General features: G+C 38.0%; 1 non-coding gene across 1 annotated transcript; it reads left to right on the top strand.

Moving 5' to 3' along the window:
- Nucleotides 1-5,928: 5,928 nt before the first annotated feature.
- Nucleotides 5,929-6,001, top strand: TRNAK-CUU (transfer RNA lysine (anticodon CUU)). The gene has a single exon. It is a non-coding gene; the product is annotated as a tRNA-Lys (tRNA).
- Nucleotides 6,002-6,547: the final 546 nt, after the last annotated feature.

Genomic DNA, 6,547 nt, shown 5'->3' with positions numbered 1-6,547 from the left:
GGAATTTCTTTCCAGCTTTTTTCCTTTCTCTTTTTTATTATCTGTACTATCTGACTTTCCTACAGTGAAGACATATGCTTACAAGTTAACCCAAATAAATGTAAGTTATAGTTTTTGTTAATGTTATTAATATTGAGTATATTAGTAAGTATAATAAATACTCAAGATACAGATTTGAATTAGCTATTTGTGTGTTTTGTATAACACATTTTAATATTATTTATGCATTGGGACCACTATATAAATGGTAATTTCATTTTATTTTTATTCTTACATTATGAATTTCTTAAGTCCTTTTTAATTTTTATTAAAAAATATTTTATTTACTTATTCATGAGCAACACACACAGAGAGAGGCAGAGGAAGAAGCAGGCTCCCCATGGGGACCCTGCTGCGGGACTCGATCCCAGGACCCTGGGATCATGACCTGAGTCAAGGGCAGGTGCTCAAGCACTGAGCCACCTGGGTGCCCTGAGAGTTGTTTTTTTTTTTAATCTTCTATTCTTAGCACAGTTACTGGCACACGGTTGCAATAGAAACTGAAATACTAATAGCTACTGAAATATGAAAGAATGCCCTAGACAGTAATTTCTTTCCTTTCTGCCAATAGAGGGCAACATGAACAAGTTGCTGGATTGGTGATCGTGCTCATCACATCCTGTCTATCAACAACATTCAAGAAAGTCAATATTAAACTCGAAACAAACAAAAGCAGCATAAGTGGAATCTGTAAAACTTTAGTAGGAGGAACTCCTGTCTGGATTCTCTGCCTGCAGTCTTGCCTCTTTCCAATGCTCCCACTACAGTGCTGCTAGAATTTTCCTCTTAAAGGAGAAATCTAATATCATTCCCTTGATTTTTTTTTGAAAGCTGCAATTGAACCCTATTGCCTATAGGATAAAGGCCAGTTCTTTAGTGTAATATTTCGCTTTCTTTACAATATGACTTCAATTTTCAATTCCCACCATTCTCGACCCCTGGGAAAGTAAGTTTTTTAGCCACATGAAGCTATTCGTGACTCCCCAAACACACCATGCTCCTCTGAAGTTTGATGAGTTGCTTCTGTGTTTTCCCACCTCCTCCTCTCCCCATTAAATGTCTGCTTTTCATTCAAGGCCTGGCTGAAGTGTCATCTCTCTGACTTAACATTAAAACTGAACCTTTTTTTCTCCTTCGAATGGCACATATCACACATTGCATTGTTTTAGAATGACAGTTGTCTCTACTTCCTAGCTGACTGTAGGGTCCCTGAAGGTTCATATGTCATAAAGAAACATCTTATTCATCTTTGTATCCTTAGTGCCTAGGGGATAATAAATACTCAAAATGCATATTCACTAAATGGACAAAAGAAACTTAGCAGGAAGTCTAATATTGAACACAACACACTGGATAATTTTAGGATTGACATTGTAGCATGTGGATGGTGCTTCTCACATGTTCAGGAAGCATCAGGCGTTACTAAAAGTTTATTCTTGAAATATAGAGGAATTTGGGGGTGAATTTTAATTTCTTCACCTCTTCTTAATGGCCAGATTTTTTTGGTAGTACTGTCAAGAGGGGGTCCTTTCATACAGAAGTACAGGGATATTATGTTGTTTACAGTAAAGAGAAATCCTGGTAGCACCAAGTCACTTGATTTCTAAGCCAGGTGGAATTCCACTTTCCTGCTTCTCTGGAGACAAGGGATGATCTATGGTCTGTGTGTACTCGGCACACTCAATAACCGATTCCAGTCTCATTTACGCCTTTATGCTGAGATCAGCATTCAAGAGTGCAATGAGGGAAAGGAAGCATTCCTTTCATGATTCCACCTCAGACTTGAGCACCACACTATGTTTAAACACACATGATATATATACCAGTAAGTAGACACAGATGATGTTTTGTAGAGGTAATCATTACTATACCATCTGTCAGGTTCTGCAGTTGGTTAGGAAAAAAGAAAAGAAAAGAAAAGAAATTAGTTTGGCAGGATTTGCTCTTCATGAAATCATGTTGATTTTTGCCAATTCCATGTAATTCGATATGGCCTTGCAAAATGAGTAAAAGAAAAGTGCTTTCACATTGTGCTACAGGAAAAATATGGCCATTGTTCTTATGACCTTTGTTAAATTTTTTTTAAAAAAATCAAGTATGAGTTAGGTAGGGCCATAGTGAAAAAAAAAAGAGAGGAAAAAAAAATGAAGGAGATAGAGATAGCTGGGTAACGAATTCAGAATTACCAAAACTGAAAAATCGTTTTTAGCTGGAATATAATTGATACGTGATTGCTGTATCTTAAACTAAAAAGAAGAAGAGGGATGAGATCTAAAACATTCTGGGATCAAATTATGCTTGTTGCAAGACTTGGAAACCTGTCTTTAGATTTATGCTAGTAAATTTCCACAGATACGTGTGTGTTTATGAAAGGTGACATTAACACACAAAGGATCTTTTCCTAATTTAGACTGAAGTTTTCACATGATTAATGTCTTGTGAAATACAGGAGATGGAGCCAATATTACCCATGAACATTATTACAGCCAGTGCCATGGCTGGCTACCATGTTGATTTCACAGTGATTTTGGAAGAGGCTAATTGAGCTTTATCAAATATTAAGTAAAACGCCTAATACTGATTTCTTGTCCATTTTACTTTTATTAAACAAAATGATGACTAAGGATTTAAAATAAGAATACATTCTAAACAAACATTTATGAATGGGTTTTAATAAGGGATGGTGTATATGTAGTATTTCCAGTTTTTGCTGTGAATGGAGGATGCAGGTAAGAGAATTACAAGTACATCATAGTCATGTTAACCTAATTTTGTCATTTTCTTTTAAAATAACATTTTTTTTTAATTCATGAGAGACACACAGAGAGAGAGGCAGAGACACAGGCAGAGGGAGAAGTAGGTTCCATGCAGGAAGCCCGACGTGGGACTCGATCCTGGGACTCCAGGACCACACCCTGGGCTGAAGGCAGGCACTAAACCACTGAGCCATCAACCACTGAGCAACCCCCTAAAATAACATTTTTAAATCAATTATATTTCCTGCTACTTGCAAACCATTTGAATGAAAGTTATATAAAATTAATTATTTTTACAAATTCATTCAACTAATACAGAACACATATTATGTACAAGAGACTGCAGGGCACTGATACAATAGATCTGTCAGTAAAAAAAAAAAAAAAAAAAAAAAAAAAGGGCAGCCCGGTGGCTCAGCAGTTTAACGCCACCTTCAGCCCAGGGCATGATCCTGGAGACCCGGGATCGAGTCCCATGTTGGGTTCCCTGCGTGGAGCCTGCTTCTCCCTCTGCCTGTGTTTCTGCCTCTCTCTCTGTGTCTCTCATTAATAAATAAATATAATCTTTAAAAAAAAAGATTTGGTTTATATCTTGCATTCACAGATAATGTATGACAAAGTATAAGCCACAAATTATATGGCATTTTATTTTTAACATATGTTAACAAATAGCTCCCTCTGTTTCATCATGGCATTCCACCAAATATTTAAGCTTATGTTAATTTGAAAAGAATTGCCCTTTTGTATGGCTATCAGAGAAACTACAAAAATGGTTCTAGATGTTACCTACACTTTCCACATGCAGCTCTGTGCTACACAGTTTCCTTTTGGGGCCTTTAGTTCCAATCTCTCTCTGTCTTTCTCTGTGCCAGGAGGCTAACCCCTATGGACTGGATCTCTAGGTTCTCCTGCTCTCTGCTTCTCATGGCATTCAGCAGTGGGGAACACTTGCTGGTAATATAAGTGAGAAGGATAGAGAAATTGGGATATTCTTTCCCAATTTTTTCTTCTGCCCCTTGATGATGGCAGTGGCCCCATGATGATTGCAGTCTCTATGGATACAGCTCCTGTCCAGTGGCTCCTGTTATAAGACTATGGTCTTCCAGGATTCTGTTAACAGTTTTCCTCCTCTTGCCCCTTTTGGCCTCGGGGTGAAGAGGATCCTGCTATTGCTCCTCCTGGATGCTTTACCACCCTCTTTGTTGGTTCACTTAACTCCCCCCACACCTAAGTTATTCCTTTACTAAATTCTGTTTAGTTAAGCACTTCCAGAGTTCCCTCTGTTTCCTACTGGGACTCAAAAAATCCCCCCCAAAATAATTTTATATCCGGCTAAGGTTTTCAGTGGTAACATGAGAGATTGAAAGCAATTTGAACTATATCTGATACACCAGAATGATGGAATTCCGTTTCCAAGCAACTTGAAGACCAACTCTTCTGCATTTCCAGAACATAATTATACAATACAGTTGGATGGTTACTTTAATTATTTATAAAGTTAATTAACTGACTGGAAAGGAATTCAATCCTGATTTTTGTTTTGCTTTGCAACCAGTGTAAATACAGTGAGTACTACTCGAGAGGTGGACAAGCAATGGCCTAAGAGCCAAACCTGACCCACTATTCTCTTTTTGCAAATAAAGCTTTTCTTTTTTAAGATTTTATTTCTTTATTTATGGGAGATCCAGAGAGAGAGAGGCAGAGGCATAAGCAGAGGGAGAAGCAGGCTCCCTGTGGGGAGCCTGAAGCAAGACTTGATCCCAGGACCCCGGGATCACAACCTGAGCCAAAGGCAAATGCTGAACCACTGAGCTACCCAGGTGCCCTCGGTTTTGGTTTCCAAATCCATCACAGACAAATATGTATCCAACTAAGCATGGCCAGTATACAGCCTTACCACATGCAATCACCCTATACCAGGTCAACTGGCCCCCTCTTTCTTCAGAAAAAGAAAGGCACTGTTCGTGCACTCAGATGTTGTGGCAACATCAAATTGCTACTAACCATTTACTTTCAGGGTCCAAACTTGCCACGTCAGGGGACACGTCATGGGACATCTCCACACAGTTTTGAACTGGCACCTGGTTACCACACCATGCGTCGCCCTGTACTAGAGCAGGGTGGGGGAACTACATCTGTGGGCTGAATCCCACCTGACGGCTGTTTCTGCAAAGAATGTATTGTCAGACACCTGGATTTTCAATGGATGCTTCCCACTACCACAGCCGAGTTGAGTGGTCGTGACAGGGCCTGTAGCTTTCAGGTGTCAAACATTTACCATCCGGCCCTTTAAGAAACAGTGTGTGGACCCCTGTTGAACTGGACACACTAAGTAACAAAAAGAAGGGGTACATTTCAGCAAAGTTGACACCACCTGTCCTCACCTTACCTGCTCCTCTTCCAAGGAGGCACAAGATCTGATGCTTCCCACAAGCTTCTTGCTCTGGATTGGACTAATCCTTCCCAAAAGAAAGTTGCCACAGTGTTTGCTTTATATCCATGGCAGAGGCCTAGGGAGGATTTACACATCGATTATCAGAAAGAAAGCCTTTCTGGGCCTTCTCCGTTTGGGCATGCGTATGCATATGCGTGCGTGTCCTCACCCACATGTGGCATACCCAGGTGCCCTGCAAATAAAGCTTTCCTACAGCACCACAGCAACACCTATTTCTTTACGCATTGTCTATGGCTGCCTTATGGTACTATGGTAGAGGTGATTAGTTGCAACAGAGACCCTAAGGCCTGTGAAGCCTAAAATATTTGCTACCTGGCCTTTTACAGAAAAAGCTTAAATAATTGATTGAATGATATATTTGCCATTTTATTTCTGTTGGCCTCATTTAGATACAATCTTCTCTGTGTCTTGTGTGTTCAATATGCTATCTTGCACATATGGTAACTCAAAAAATATTGATTAATGAAAAAATGAGAATGCACTGACAAATATAGAACTCCTAATCTTAGTTTTATTCTAAACTCAAAGAATACAGTTTTATTCCTTTGCAAGATGTATTAGTCAAGTTTAGATATGGTTGTGGGAATTTGAGGTTTGATGTTTTAAAAACTGGTAAGCTGGAAGTTCTACAAATCTAACATATGATGACTACCATTATTAAAAATGCATTTGGGGGGTTCCTGGCTGGCTCAGTTGGTAGAGCATGGGACTCTTGATCTCAGGGTCATGAGTTCAAGTCCCATGTTGGGCATAGAGTTTACTTAAAATAAAATTTAAGTTTAAAAAAAGTCCATTTATAAAATAAAAATAAAAACGTATTTGGTTTCCATTTATTGATTAATGTAAGCTGAGAGGTATATTCAAATTTTGATTATTGTTATATTTTCTAATGGTGGTGTAAGAGTGGTACAGTTTTTGAAAATAGTGTGAAATAAATGCAACGATATATTAATCTCTGAGAGGTAGAATTAGAGGTTTGATTTTTTTGTTTTTTTTTTCCTTTATGTTGTTGATCTTTCCAAGTATGGCAATGAAATGTATTATTTTCATAACAAGAAAATAAGGTAATATAAAAAATATGAGACATATTTAGCTCCATGTAACTGAATATTTTACATTGCTGCCTTAGTTTAAGAAACCAAATATTTAAATACAAATATTAAAATTCCCCCGGCCTGATATTTTAATTACAAATTTTATAAAATAAAATTGAATTTGAGAACTCTTCTCAAGCTAATATTTGAAAACATTCAATTGACACATATTGACTGAAAATTAGGAAATAAAGACATTCACG

Source organism: Canis aureus, chromosome 11 (assembly GCF_053574225.1).
Source record: "Canis aureus isolate CA01 chromosome 11, VMU_Caureus_v.1.0, whole genome shotgun sequence".
Classification (NCBI taxonomy): Eukaryota; Metazoa; Chordata; class Mammalia; order Carnivora; family Canidae; genus Canis; species Canis aureus.
Note: the sequence above shows the minus strand (reverse complement) of the source record. Positions and strands in the feature narration are given on the sequence as shown.